This window comes from Bufo gargarizans, chromosome 4 (genome assembly GCF_014858855.1).
Source record: "Bufo gargarizans isolate SCDJY-AF-19 chromosome 4, ASM1485885v1, whole genome shotgun sequence".
In the NCBI taxonomy this organism is placed as follows: domain Eukaryota; kingdom Metazoa; phylum Chordata; class Amphibia; order Anura; family Bufonidae; genus Bufo; species Bufo gargarizans.
Window position 1 is genome coordinate 173,611,499 of NC_058083.1, and position 16,369 is coordinate 173,627,867.

The 16,369-nt window shown below is 47.2% G+C and overlaps 1 protein-coding gene across 1 annotated transcript in view; it reads right to left on the reverse strand.

Moving 5' to 3' along the window:
- The window catches only part of NAALADL2 (N-acetylated alpha-linked acidic dipeptidase like 2), a 1,185,913-nt gene that overhangs the window by 374,720 nt on the left and 794,824 nt on the right, over nucleotides 1–16,369 (reverse strand). The gene's annotated exons all lie outside the window — the stretch shown is intronic.

Sequence of the window (16,369 nt, forward strand, 5' to 3'; positions counted from 1 at the left end):
TATGTGTATATATATTCTAGAAGAGCTTACAGCACTCCAACCGCAGTACTGGAAAACCGCTGATTTAGTCTTAAGTGTCAATAAAAATGCAATGCAATGTTTCAGCTCCCACCAGAATCTTTTTTCAAATGTGAAATGGACACTTGATAATAAATCAATGTTTTTTCAGTACTGCGATTGGAGTGTTGTGATCTCTTCTAGAACTTATTTGTTTAACCTGTGGATCGGGGTCTGGGTTGCAGGCACCATTTTTGTACTTTGTCAGATATACATTCACCTAAAGAATTGTTAGGAACACCTGTTCGATTTCTCATTAATGCGATTATGTAGTCAACCAATCACAGGGCAGTTGCCTCAATGCATGTAGGGTTGTGGTCCTGGTCAAGACAATCTCCTGAACTCTAAACTGAATGTCAGAATGGGAAAGAAAGGTGATTTAAGCAATTTTGAGTGTGGCATGGTCTGAGTATTTCACAATCTGCTCAGTTACTGTGATTTTCACGCACAACCATTTCTAGGGTTTACAAAGAATGGTGTGAAAAGGGAAAAACATCCAGTATGCGGAAGTCCTGTGGGCGAAAATGTCTTGTTGATGCTAGAGGTCAGAGGAGAATGGGCCGACTGATTCAAGCTGATAGAAGAGCAACATTGACTGAAATAACCACTCGTTACAACCGAGGTATGCAGCAAAGCATTTGTGAAGCCACAACTCGCACAACCTTGAGGTGGATGGGCTACAACAGCAGAAGACCCCACCGGGTACCACTCATCTCCACTACAAATAGGAAAAGAGGTTACAATTTGCACGAGCTCACCAAAATTGGACTGTTGAAGACTGGAAAAATGTTGCCTGGTCTGATGAGTCTCGATTTCTGTTGAGACATTCAAATGGTAGAGTCGGAATTTGACGTAAACAGAGTGAGAACATGTATCCATCATGCCTTGCTACCACTGTGCAGGCTGGTGGTGGTGGTGGTGTAATGGTGTGGGGGATGTTTTCTGGGCACACTTTAGGCCCATTAGTGCCAATTGGCCATCGTTTAAATGCCATGGGCTCTCTGAGCATTGTTTCTGACCATGTCCATCCCTTCATGACCATCATGTACCCATCCTCTGATGGCTACTTGCAGCAGGATAATGCACCATGTCACAAAGCTCAAATCATTTCAAATTGGTTTCTTGAACATGACAATGAGTTCACTGTACTAAAATGGCCCCCACAGTCACCAGATCTCAACCCAATAGAGCATCTTTGGGATGTGGTGGAACGGGAGCTTCATGCCCTGGATGTACATCCCTCAAATCTCCATCAACTGCAAGATGCTATCCTATCAATATGGGCCACATTTCTAAAGAATGCTATTAGCACCTTGTTGAATCAATGCCACGTAGAATTAAGGCAGTTCTGAAGGCAAAAGGGGGTCCAACACCGTATTATTAGGTGTTCCTAATAATTCTTTAGGTGAGTGTGTATATATATATATATATATATATATATAACTGAAGAAAGATAGGACTGCACTCCGGATAAAAGTGAAATTCTGTGAGGCTTTATTCACCCATAGTATGGCAACTTTGCGACGTTTCGGCTCACAAGAGCCTTCTTCCAGAAGAAAACACTTAAGGTAGCATCTGTCAGCAGAAGTCTAACCTTAAAAATATGTTGTTATAAACAAAAATGCAGGAAACTTCTATGTGTAAATGCATCCTTATATATACTTTTTAATAGTATAGTATTTGACATACTCAATGTGACAGATATTCAGTTAAGTTAGTAAAGCAATAATGATGTGCCAAGTTGGCAAAGTATAATACTAGACAAAAGTGTGGATAGACCTTAAAGGGAACCTGTCACCGGGATTTTGTGTATAGAGCTGAGGACATGGGTTGCTAGATGGCCGCTAGCACATCCACAATACCCAGTCCCCATAGCTCTGTGTGCTTTTATTGTGTAAAAAAACGGATTTGATACATATGCAAATTAACCTGAGATGAGTCCTGGCCCTGACTCATCTCACGTACAGGACTCATCTCAGGGTAGTTTGCATATGTATCAAATCCTTGAAAACATTAGGGGCGAGAGCCGGCTGCTGAGCTGACCATCTAAAACATTAGGGGTGAGGGTGTGCTGCTGAGCTGACCCTCTAAAAGATTAGCGGCGAGGGCCTGCTGCCGAGATGACCATTTAAAAAAAATTGTGGACAAGGGCCTGCTGCCGAGCTGTTAATCAAAAAATTTAGGGGTGAGGGTCTGCTGCTGAGCTGACCCTCTAAAACATTATGGTTGAGGGCCTGCTAGTGACCCTCAAAAACATTATGTGTGAGGGCCCGCTGCTGAGCTGAACTTTTAAAACATTAGGAGTGAGGGCAGCCTAATAAGCGGAGGAGGAGGACGAGAAAAGGGAGATTGAACCATATACCCTTTTTAGTGGTGGAAGGGGTGCATGGGAATACAGTGTATTCAATACACCATAAAAGCCACATTTAGAGTGCTTTTATGTTCAGCCGCTTTCCTCAGTTGTTATTTTATTAGCCGCTGGTGACAGCAGCAACATTACCTGCAACATTACCTGCGCTACATCTCCTGTAAAATATTTGCACATCATAAATATCAACGACATTCAGTAAATTTTTTTCACCGATGGTGACAGCGACATTACCTGCTATACATCTCCTGTATCCGAAATATCACTCACATTCAGTCTAATTTTTTTGGTGCTAGTGGCAGCGACATTATCTTGCGCTACATCTCCAGTATAATGTTAGCGCATCCGAAATATCAGTGACATTGAGTGCAATTTTTTTGGCCGCTAGTGACAGCGACATTATCTGCACTACATTTCCTGTGTAACGTGTACGCAGCCTAAAAATATCTGTGACATCCAGTGTACTTTTTCTGTAGGACAGTTACATTACCTGCGCTACATCTCCCGTATATCGTTTGCGTGTCCTAAATAATAGTGACATTCAGTCAAATTTTTTTGCTGCTGATGGCAGCAACACTACCTGGACTACCCATCCAAAATATCAGTGACATTCATTAAGTGTAATTTTATATTAGCCGCTGGTGACAAGGACATTACTTGCACTATACCTCCTGTTTTACATGTGCACATTCTAAATATCAGTGACATTCTTTCAGTGTAATTTTTTTATTAGGCGGTAATGACAGCGACATCTGTGTAACTTGTGCGCATCCGAAATATCAGCGACATTCATTCAGTGTAATTTTAATTAGGTGGTGGTGACAGAAACATTACTTGCATTATACACCCTGTTTAACGTGTGCACATTCGAAAAATATCAGTGATATTCTGTGTACTTTATTTGCGTACGCTTACAAAACTTGCGCTACTGTACGTGTGACATACTTGCAAGCATATATATCATTTACTATGCGCAAGGCAAGCAGTAAGGAACGGGGAAGTGGCCGTGCTGCTGATGGTGCAAGCAGAGGCTGTAGCCCTGGGAGCGGGGAAACTGTGCCTGCTGCCAGACCACAAGAAACACACTCATCCAGGATACCTAGCTTCATGTCCCACTTTGCAGGACAACGCAGGACACCACTCTCGAAGTCAGACCATTGCAACCAGGTGGTCGGTTGGATTGCAGCACATAATGCTTCCAGTCAGTTAAGCACCACCCTGTCTTCCACAAAGTCCAGTCTCAGTAGCCAAGAGTTTGGTCGACAGAATCCTCACCCTGATACTCCTTCGACAAACCATGGAGTGTCTTGGCAAACAAGTGATCCCACACTTGGATATACCGAGGAGCTTTTTTCATCGCCATTCCTTAATTTAGGCCTCTCGCCAAGCCTGATTGAAGAAGGACATGAGGATATCTTGTGCCCCGATTCCCAAACGCTGCAGCAGCCACAGTCAGAAGAAGATGATGGTGGGAAATGGCAATTAGTGTTTCACGAAGTGGATGATGATGATGAGACACATTTGCCAATAACTGAGGTTGTTGATAGGTCAACAAGTCAGGAATATGACCAGAGTAAGGAAGTGGAAGAGGAGGTGCTGGAAGATGAAGTCACTGTCCCAACCTGGGAAGGTGGGAAGCCGAGCGAGGACAGTAGTACAAAGGGGGAGGGATCCTCAGCACCCTTTAAAAGGCTGGAAGAGGCAGTGGGGTGGCAAAAGGGAAAAGACTGTCCACAACAAACAGGCCCGCAACTGGCCATGCACCTGGACCTTCGCAAGAATCATCATCTAGAACATTCACTTCTGTGTCCCAGCTCAGCTTACCCCTATACCCCAGGCCTTTGAATGAAAGTGCAAATACCCAGCCACCCACCCACATAGCACTAAATGCACACCTTTCCAAATTGCTGGCCCTGGAAATGTTGCCATTTAGGCTTGTGGACACTGATGCTTTCTAAAGCCTGATGGAGGTGGATGTCCTGCCGTACTATGTCCCCAGCCGCCAATATTTTTCATGGTTTGCAGTCCCAGCCTTACACCAGCATGTGTTCCATAACATCAACCATGCTCTGACCAACACAGTTATTAGGAAGGTCCACTTAACGACTGACACATGGACAAGTGGTTTTGGCCAGGGATGCTATATTTCCCTGACGGCACACTCGGTGAACGTTGTGGAGGTCGGGAGCGAGTGGTACCCTGGGATGGCACAGGTGTTACCGACGCCAAAGATTGAGAGCCCTACTCCTATCTGGTTTTCTGCCACCACCTACATTAGTGGCTGAAACCCCCCCCCCCCATCTCCTCCTCCACTTCCACCTCTGAACTATCATCTTGCAGAACCAGTCCGACATCAGTCAGTAGCTGGAAGCATTGTAGCACTGCAGTGGGGAAGCAGGAACAGGCTGTGCTTAAACTGATCTTCTTAGGTGACAAACAGCACACTGCTGCAGAGCTGTGGCAGAGGATAAGGGACCAACTGAGCTGTGGCTCTCGCGACTCAACCTACAACTAGGCATGGTTGTGTCCGATAATGGTTGTAACTTGTTGGTGGCTTTGAAGCTCGACAAGTTCACAAAGATACGATGCCTAGCCCATGTGTTCAACCCAGTGTTTCAGTGGTTTCTCAAAACCTACAATTTGCCTGAGTTACTGGTGAAGGTGTGCCACTTGTGTGCCCATTTCCGCAAGTCATCGACAGCTTCCGCCAGTTCGGCAAAGCTGCAGAAGTGCTTACAATTGCCAGCTCACCTACTGTTGTGCGACGTGAGCACACGCTGGAACTCCATGTTGCACATGTTGGTCAGGCTTTGTGAGCAGCAGAGGGCAGTAGTGGAATACCAGCTGCAACATGGTCGTCGCCTTTTCAGTCATAAGTGTCGAGTGGGAATTGGTGTCTGACCTCTGACCAGGTTTCACACAACTTTAAGGATAAACACAGATGGTGAGCGGGGATAACGCTATTATCAGCACAACCATCCCACTTTATTGTCTACTCAAACGCTCGCTGCTCAGAATTAGGTAGACGCTTTGCATGTAGAAGAGGTAGAAATGGGGGAAGAAGGAACACAGGGTGATAGCCAGACCACCCTCAGTTCGTCTTCTAAGTGCAGTGTTCCCTGTGTGCCTTACAACTATTGGATATCCAAGCTGGACACATGGGAACAAACTGGCACTCTACACCCTGGAGGTGCTGGCCTGCCCCATCGCCAGCACATGTCAACTGAAAATGCTGACCGGTTGACTCTTATAAAAATGAACAAGGCCTGAATTTCCCCTGACTTGTCTACTCCACCAAAGGAAAGGGGATGGACATAAAGGCACTCTAAATGTGGCTTTTATGGTGTATTGAATACACAGTATTCCCATGCACCCCTTCCACTACTAAAAAGTGTATATGGTTCAATCTCCCTTTTCTCATCCTCCTCCTCCATCATATCAACATGCTTATTAGGCTGTCCTTGCTCCTAATGTTTTTGAGGGTCAGCTCAGCAGCGGCCCTCACCCATAATGTTTTTGAGGGTCACCAGCAGGCCCTCAACCATAATGTTTTAGAGGGCGAGCTCAGCAGCAGACCCTCACCCCTACATTTTCATATAGTCAGCTCGGCAGCAGGCCCTTGCCCACAACATTTTTACATGGTCAGCTCAGCAGCAGGCCCTCGCCCACAATTTTTTTTAGATGGTCAGCTCAGCAGCAGGCCCTCACCCTTAATGTTTTTGAGGGTCACCAGCAAGCCATCAATCATAATTTTTAAAGGGTGTGTATGATGCCCTCCTTTACGTGTAACTAAGTGTGTATCGGAGTGCCTCCTTCTTGTAATTTTTGGCAGCACTTGCACTTTATATACACTTTTATACAGGAAAGAATGCATCCTAACAATTTTTACTCTAAAATCGATTTTATCTTCTGTTTGGTGCCTATTAATGGCAGTCTGTAAAAGTGGCGTACTACTCGGTAACTTTCTGACCTTTTACTATGAACCAGACACCCCGTCACCCTCCCCTCTTCAGAGCAGGGGGTGCCTGGTTTAATGCTCGGGTTCTCCCATTGACTTCCATTGTGCTCGGTAGAGCACCCGGGCTTCCAGAGGTGTTCTACTCGAGCACCGGAGCACTTTGGTGCTCGACCAACACTACTGGCCAACATGTGGAACGTCGAGTTCCAGTGCGTTCTCACATCACACAACAGTAGGTCAGCTGTCAATTGCAAGCTCTGCTGCAGCATTGCCAGACCGGTGGAAGCTGTCGATGGTTTGCGGAAATGGGCAAACACGCGGCGCACCTTCATCAGTAGCTCAGGCAAATTGTTGTAGGTTTTGAGAAACCGCTGAAACACTAGTTTGAACACGTGGGCTAGGCACGTTATGTGTGTAAGCTTGCCGAGCTCCAAAGCCGTCACCTAGTTACGGACATTATCAGACACAACCATGCCTAGTTGTAGGTTGAGTAGCAAGAGTCACAGCTCAGTCTAGTCCATTATCCTCTGCCACAGCTCTGCGGCGCTGTGAGGTTTGTCACCTAAGAAGATCAGTTTAAGCACGGGCTGTTGCCGCTTCCCTACTGCATTGCTACACTGCTTCCAGCTACTGACTGATGGCTGACTGGTGCTGCAAGATGATAATTCAGAGGTGGAAGTGGAGGAGGAGAAAGGGGGGTTGCAATCACTAACGTGGGTGGTGGCGGAAACCCAGATGGATGTAGGGCCCGCAATCCTTGGCGTCGGTAACACCTGTGCCATCCCAGGGTACCACTCGCTCCCGGCCTCTACAACGTTCACCCAGTGTCGCTGTCACCACCACCTAATAACAAATTACACTGAATGATTGTCACTGATATTTAGGATGCACACGTTAAAAAGGAGGTATAGTTCAAGTAATGTCGCTGTCACCCCCGCCTAATAAAAAAATACGCTTTATTAATGTCACAGAATTTTAGGATGCACAAACATTATACAGGAGGTATAGCACAAGTAATGTCGCTGTCACCAGCAGCTAATAAAATATTACACTGAATTAATGACACTGATATTTAGGATGGGCAAACTTTATACAGGAGATACAGTGCAGGTAATATCGTTGCCACCAGCAGCAAATAAAATTGACTGAATATCACTGATATAACACGCAAACGGACACCATCTACAGAAAAAGTACACTGGATTTCACATATATTTTTAGGATGCGCACACGTTACACAGGACATGTAGCACAGATAATGTCACTGTCACCAGCGGCCCAAAAAATTGCACTGAATGTCACTGATATTTTGGTTGCGCTAACGTTATACTGGAGATGTAGCGCTGGTAATGTCAATACCACCAGCAGAAAAAATAATTGACTGAATGTCACTGATATTTTGGATACGCAAACGTTATACAGGAGATGTAGTGCAGGTAATGTAACTGTCCTCAGCGGACACAGACTACAGAAAAAATACACTAGATGTCACAGATATTTTTAGGCTGCACACACATTACACAGGAGATATAGCGCAGATAATGTAACTGTTACCAGCGGCAAAAAAAAATTGCACTGAATGTCACTGATATTTCGGTTGCACTAACGCTAACCTGCACTACATCTCCAGTATATGTCGATGCCAGCAGCAGAAAAAAATTTGACTGAATGTCACAGATATTTCGGATACGTAAATGTTATACAGGAGATGTAGCGCAGCAGACACAGACTACGGAAAAAGTACATTGAATGTCACAGATATTTTTAGGCTGCGCACACATTAGACATGAGAAGTAGCAAAGATAATGTCGCTGTCTGCAACAGCCAAACAATCGCAAGCTATTTAGAGTGGTTTGCCCTAAAAATATATATTGCTGCCAGATACAACTATAGTCCTTTAAAGGACTTTTGGGTCTCTAATAGAGATGTCGCAAACATAAAATTTTCTGTTCGCGAACGGCGAACGCAATTTTCTGCAAATGATCGCGAACGGGCGAACCAGGTGAACCGCCATTGACTTCAATAGGCAGGCGAATTTTAAAACCCACAGGGACTCTTTCTAGCAACAGTAGTGATGGAAAAGTCCATTTGCCCAACCACAAACTTCCCATTTACACAAGGTTGGATAACAAGATAGCCATGTTCCGTTGATGTCATTGAAGGTTTCTTCCTCCACCCAGCCACGTACAACACCAAGGGTCCCCGAAAGGTGAATTGAATAGATTTTTCGAACGGGGAGATGGTTAAAAAAATGCTGGCTCCCTCCCCTTTGTTTGAATCCATGCCACGGTCACTGCGTCTGCGCCGTGCAATTTACTGTCACACCCAATATGAGTGGTATTTTCTGTAGTACTATTCTCATCAGTTTAATCCCAGTTACGTCCCATATCAGGGATTGCCTTTTGTGAAAAAAAATTTAGGCCGGGTACCTTCGACTGCCTTCACAGTGACAGACCAAACTCTGATACACCAAACTGAATTGATTTTAGGAACCGGGAGATGGAAAAAGCAGCTTGGTCGGTCCTCTTACTCCCAAGTTGGGGCACTGCTCGTGCACGGAGCAATGTGCTGTGACAGCCTATATGAGTGGTGTCTTAACTAGTACTATTGCTATCCTGTACACATGCCTGAAAAATTAGGTGTTTTCCAGGCAGAAAGGTGACTAAAACATTGCGGCTTGAACCCTAGTTGGTGGCGGAGAATTCACGAAAGTCATCCGGTATGCAGACATTAAATACAGCAGCGTGGGGACCATTTTGAGGCCAAGGCATGTCATCAGGCCTTTTGTTAGTCAAACGTATCCCCCACTGTCAGTCCCTTCGGGATCCATGCCTCATTCATCTTAATGAAGGTGAGGTAATCAACACTTTTTTGACGGAGGCAACTTCTTTTGTCAGTGACAATGCCTCCTGCTGCACTGAAGGTCCTTTCTGACAGGACACTTGAAGCGGGGCAGGCCAGAGGTTCTATCGCAAACTGGGATAGTTCAGGCCACAGGTCAAGCCTGCACACCCAGTAGTCAAGGGGTTCATTGCTCCTCAGAGTGTCGATATCTGCAGTTAAGGCGAGGTAGTCTGCTACCTGTCGGTCGAGTCGTTCTCTGAGGGTGGACCCTGAAGGGCTGTGGCGATGCATAGGACTGAAAAAGCTCTGCATGTCCTCCATCAACAACACATCTGTAAAGCGTCCTGTCCTTGCACCCGTGGTTGTGGTAGGAGGAGGATTACTTTCACCTCTTCCCCAGTTAGATTCCCGTTGTGCTGTGACATCCCCCTTATAAGCTGTGTAAAGCATATTTTTGCATCCTTTCTAACCGTCGGTAATTTGGTAACATTTCCGCGACTTTCTGCTTATACCGGGGGTCTAGTAGCGTGCCCACCCAGTACAGGTCGTTCTCCGTCATCCTTTTTATACGAGGGTCCCTCAACAGACATGACAGCATGAAAGACCCCATTTGCACAAGGTTGGATGCCGAACTACTCATTTCCTGTTCCTCGTCCTCACTGATGTCATTGACGATCTGTTCTTCCCCCCAGCCACGTACAACACCACAGGTCCCAGATAGGTGACAACAACGAGCACCCTGGTGGGATGCCTGCTGTGGTTGGTCTTCATCCTCCTCAAAGCCACATTCCTCCTCTGCCTCCTCTTCCTCATACTCCTCTTGCAGCGTTGCCGCAGGTCCGGCAAGCGATGATGACAAGGCTGTTTCTGGTGGTGATGGTAACCACAACTCTGCCTCTTCACACTCATCTACAGCCTGATCCAGCACTCTTCGCAGGGCACGCTCCAGGAAGAAAACAAATGGGATGAGGTCGCTGATGGTGCCTTTGGTGCAAATTTGTGTCGAGCTGTCACAAATCAAGCGCCTCACTGGCATGTTGTTTCGGTGCTGAATGTCTGAAAAGTGCGCCATGGCCGTGTAGGAACGCCTGAAATGGCCACACACCTTCCTGGCCTGCTTGAGGACGTCATGTAAGCTTGGGTACTTAGACACAAAGCGTTGCACGATGAGATTCAACACATGTGCCATGCACGGCACATGTGACAACTTGCCCAAATTCAATGCCGCCAACAAATTGCTTCCATTGTCACACACCACTTTGCCGATCTCCAGTTGGTGCGGGGTCAGCCACTGATCCACCTGTGCGTTCAGGGCGGACAGGAGTGCTGGTCCGGTGTGGCTCTCTGCTTTCAGGCAAGTGAACCCCAAGACTGCGTGACACTGTCGTATCCGGGATGTCAACTAGCCCCTGGGGAGCTGGGGGGATTCTGTTGATGTGCAGCCAGATGCCGCAGCAGAAGAGGACTCAGCCGAGGAGGTTATCGAAGAGGATGGAGTAGGAGGAGTAGAGGAGGTGGCAGTAGGCCTGCCGGCAAGTCGTGGCGTTGTCACCAACTCCGCTGCAGAGCCACGCATTCCATGCTTGGCAGCCGTCGTCAGGTTGACCCAATGCACAGTGTAGGTGATATACCTGCCCTGACTGTGCTTTGCAGACCAGGTATCAGTGGTCAGATGGACCCTTGCCCCAACACTGTATGCCAGAGATGCCATGACTTCCTTTTCAATCACTGAGTAGAGGTTTGGGATTGCCTTATTAGAAAAAAAAAATTTGTCCGGGTACCTTCCACTGTGGTGTCCCAATAGCGACAAATTTTTTGAAGGCCTCAGACTGCACCAGCTTGTATGGTAAAAGCTGGCGGGCTAAGAGTTCCATCAAGCCAGCTGTCAGACGCCGGGTAAGGGGGTGACTCTGTGACATTGGCTTCTTACGCTCAAACATTTCCTTTACAGACACCTGACTGTGGGCAGATGAGATGGAACTGCTGAAGGTGAGAGGCGGAGTGGCGGGTGGTTGAGAGGGGGCAAGGAGGACAGCAGTGGTTGACGTGGCTGAAGATGCTAGACCAGGAGGAGGATGGTGGATTTGAGTTTGTGTGCTGCTTGTACTCATGTGTTGATCCCCTTGGCGTTTGTGATGTGAGATCATGTGCCTTCGCAAAGCAGTTGTACCGAGGTGGGTGTTGGACTTCCCACGACTCAGTTTCTTTTGACACACTGCTGAGCTTTGCAATGACGGCATTCTGGTGGTGGCAACAGCATGCGTTGATTGGCGTGCTGTCTGGCTGACCCCGGGTGCCGATACATGCTGTCTGACTGTGCCACTAGCTCCTTGCGACGACCTCCCCCTGCTTCCAACTTGTCTCCTCCTTCTCTCTGTCTCCCCTTCTGAACTTTCCCCCTCTTCTTCTTCTCTTGGAGCAGGCACCCACGTGGCATCCACAGACACATCGTCATCATCAACCACTTCACTTGTATCTGACACCTCAGCAAAGGAAGCAGCAGTGGGTACAACATCATCATCATCACACTGTACGTCCATGTGTGTAATGCTGCCTGACCGAGACAAATCCCTGTTATCTACATCCTCTGGCAATAATGGTTGCGCATCACTAATTTCGTCCAACTGATGTGTAAATAACTCCTCTGAGGGATCAAGTGAAGCGGCTGTAGTGGCTGTGGTGATAGTGGTGGTGGTGACGGCGGGCAGGAGAGTGGTAACTTGAGAGGAGGTGACCAAAGCTGAGCTGAAGGAGGATGGTGCGTCAAGGTTCTTAGCGGAAGCTGTTGAAGATTGGGTGTCCTGTGTAAGCCAGTCAACTATTTTCTCAGAATTTTTTGGGTTCAGGGTATGTGGCCTCTGAACACTGGGCATTATTCCAGGGCCAGTGGAAATCACAGCACCTGAGGGGAGGCCTGCCTCTGCCTGTCATTTTTTTTTTAGATAAGTGGTACTATGTGTGCAAGGTACTGTGCCACACTATATTAGTGGTGGGCAGTGGGCACAGTACAGTCTGTGTGGGCCTGACACACACGGGCTTGCAACTGTGATTATATCACAGAAAAATATTAAATACAATTGATTTTATTTGCAAGGTATTTGAGTGAGGGACACCCTGTAACGGTATGAGTGGAGGCCTAGCCACTAGCCACAATACAGTCTGTGTGGGCCTGACACACACGGGCTTGCAACTGTGATTATATCACTGAAAAATATTAAATAGAATCTTTTTTATTTGCAAGGTATTTGAGTGAGTGACACCCTGTAACGGTATGAGTGGAGGCCAAGCCACTAGCCAGTGGCCACAATACAGTCTGTGCGGGCCTGACACACACTGGCTTGCAACTCGGATTATATCACAGAAAAATATTAAATAGATTTTTTTTTTATCTGTGAGGTATTTGTGACTCACACCCTGTAACGGTATGAGTGGAGGCCTAGCCAGTGGCCACAGTACAGTCTGTGGGCCAGACACACACTGGCTTGCAACTGGGATTATATCACAGAAAAATATTAAATAGATTTTTTTTATCTGCAAGGTATTGTCTGTGACACCCTGTATGAATGGTGTGCACAAAGTACTGTCTGTGACTGAGCCTGCAGCCTCTCACACACGGGCAGCCAGGCAACTGCAATATATATATATATATATATATATATATATAAATAAAAAAAAGCACACTGATGTACCAGCCCTGAAAAGGGCTTTTTGGGGTGCTGTCAGGACGCTGTCCTTACAGCAGATGAGTCTGTGGACACAGAACAATACCCTAGCTAACGCTTTCCCTATGAGAACAGCAGCAGCAGCAGCAGCACTGTCCCTCCTCTCACTAGAATGCAGCTTCCGAATAAATCTAAAATGGATGCTGTCCAGGATGTGGGAGGGTCTGCTGCTGATTGGCTGGAATGTGTCTGCTGACTGTGAGGTACAGGGTCAAAGTTTACTCAATGATGATGTATAGGGGGCAGACCGAACATTGCATATGTTCGCCCGCCGCGGCGAACGCGAACAATCTATGTTCGCTGGGAAAAGTTTTAGCAATTTAGCGCAGATTGCACTAAAATATATATATATATATATATATATATATATATATATTGCTGCCATACACAGCAATAGTCCTTAAAAGGACTTTTGGGTCTACAACAAGTATAAAAGCTAAATTATTCCTATTTCACTCCCTACACTATCTCTCTCTCTCTTCTGCTCACCAGCTCTCCCTGACTAAGACTGAGCCGAACACGTGTCATCGTGCTTGAGCACTTGCGTGCTCGAGTAAAATTAGTGTTTGGCCGAGCATGCTCACCCAACACTAGTTATAATTAGAGTTGAGCGAACACCTGGATGTTCGGGTTCGAGAAGTTCGGCCGAACATCCCGGAAATGTTCGGGTTCGGGATCCGAACCCGATCCGAACTTCGTCCCGAACTGAAGTCAATGGGGACCCGAACTTTTCGGCACTAAAAAGGCTGTAAAACAGCCCAGGAAAGAGCTAGAGGGCTGCAAAAGGCAGCAACATGTAGGTAAATCCCCTGCAAACAAATGTGGATAGGGAAATGAATTAAAATTAAAATTAAATAAATAAAAATTAACCAAAATCAATTGGAGAGAGGTCCCATAGCAGAGAATGAGGCTTCACGTCAGCCACCACTGCAACAGTCCATTGGCATATATTTAGGCCCAGCACCCAGGCAGAGGAGGGAGGTCCCGTAACAGAGAATCTGTCTTCATGTCACCAGAGAATCAGTCTGCATGTCATAGCAGAGAATGAGGCTTCACGTCAGCCACCACTGCAACAGTCCATTGGCATATATTTAGGCCCAGCACACACACAGGCAGAGGAGGGAGGTCCCGTAACAGAGAATCTGTCTTCATGTCAGCAGAGAATCAGTCTGCATGTCATAGCAGAGAATGAGGCTTCACGTCAGCCACCACTGCAACAGTCCATTGGCATATATTTAGGCCCAGCACCCAGGCAGAGGAGGGAGGTCCCGTAACAGAGAATCTGTCTTCATGTCAGCAGAGAATCAGTCTGCATGTCATAGCAGAGAATGAGGCTTCACGTCAGCCACCACTGCAACAGTCCATTGGCATATATTTAGGCCCAGCACACACACAGGCAGAGGAGAGAGGTCCCGTAACAGACAATCTGGCTTCATGTCAGCAGAGAATCAGTCTTCATGTCATAGCAGAGAATGAGGCTTCACGTCAGCCACCACTGCAACAGTCCATTGGCATATATTTAGGCCCAGCACCCAGGCAGAGGAGGGAGGTCCCGTAATAGAGAATCTCTCTTCATGTCAGCAGAGAATCAGTCTGCATGTCATAGCAGAGAATGAGGCTTCACGTCAGCCACCACTGCAACAGTCCATTGGCATATATTTAGGCCCAGCACACACACAGGCAGAGGAGAGAGGTCCCGTAACAGACAATCTGGCTTCATGTCAGCAGAGAATCAGTCTGCATGTCATAGCAGAGAATGAGGCTTCACGTCAGCCACCACTGCAACAGTCCATTGGCATATATTTAGGCCCAGCACACACACAGGCAGAGGAGAGAGGTCCCGTAACAGAGAATCTGGCTTCATGTCAGCAGAGAATCAGTCTGCATGTCATAGCAGAGAATGAGGCTTCACGTCAGCCACCACTGCAACAGTCCATTGGCATATATTTAGGCCCAGCACACACACAGGCAGAGGAGAGAGGTCCCGTAACAGACAATCTGGCTTCATGTCAGCAGAGAATCAGTCTGCATGTCATAGCAGAGAATGAGGCTTCACGTCAGCCACCACTGCAACAGTCCATTGGCATATATTTAGGCCCAGCACCCAGGCAGAGGAGGGAGGTCCCGTAACAGAGAATCTGTCTTCATGTCAGCAGAGAATCAGTCTGCATGTCATAGCAGAGAATGAGGCTTCACGTCAGCCACCACTGCAACAGTCCATTGGCATATATTTAGGCCCAGCACACACACAGGCAGAGGAGAGAGGTCCCGTAACAGAGAATCTGTCTTCATGTCAGCAGAGAATTAGTCTGCATGTCATAGCAGAGAATGAGGCTTCACGTCAGCCACCACTGCAACAGTCCATTGGCATATATTTAGGCCCAGCACACACACAGGCAGAGGAGAGAGGTCCCGTAACAGACAATCTGGCTTCATGTCAGCAGAGAATCAGTCTGCATGTCATAGCAGAGAATGAGGCTTCACGTCAGCCACCACTGCAACAGTCCATTGGCATATATTTAGGCCCAGCACACACACAGGCAGAGGAGAGAGGTCCCGTAACAGAGAATCTGGCTTCATGTCAGCAGAGAATCAGTCTGCATGTCATAGCAGAGAATGAGGCTTCACGTCAGCCACCACTGCAACAGTCCATTGGCATATATTTAGGCCCAGCACACACACAGGCAGAGGAGAGAGGTCCCGTAACAGACAATCTGGCTTCATGTCAGCAGAGAATCAGTCTGCATGTCATAGCAGAGAATGAGGCTTCACGTCAGCCACCACTGCAACAGTCCATTGGCATATATTTAGGCCCAGCACCCAGGCAGAGGAGGGAGGTCCCGTAACAGAGAATCTGTCTTCATGTCAGCAGAGAATCAGTCTGCATGTCATAGCAGAGAATGAGGCTTCACGTCAGCCACCACTGCAACAGTCCATTGGCATATATTTAGGCCCAGCACACACACAGGCAGAGGAGAGAGGTCCCATAACAGACAATCTGGCTTCATGTCAGCAGAGAATCAGTCTGCATGTCATAGCAGAGAATGAGGCTTCACGTCAGCCACCACTGCAACAGTCCATTGGCATATATTTAGGCCCAGCACCCAGGCAGAGGAGGGAGGTCCCGTAACAGAGAATCTGTCTTCATGTCAGCAGAGAATCAGTCTGCATGTCATAGCAGAGAATGAGGCTTCACGTCAGCCACCACTGCAACAGTCCATTGGCATATATTTAGGCCCAGCACACACACAGGCAGAGGAGAGAGGTCCCGTAACAGAGAATCTGTCTTCATGTCAGCAGAGAATTAGTCTGCATGTCATAGCAGAGAATGAGGCTTCACGTCAGCCACCACTGCAACAGTCCATTGGCATATATTTAGGCCCAGCACACAGGCAGAGGAGAGAGGTCCCGTAACAGACA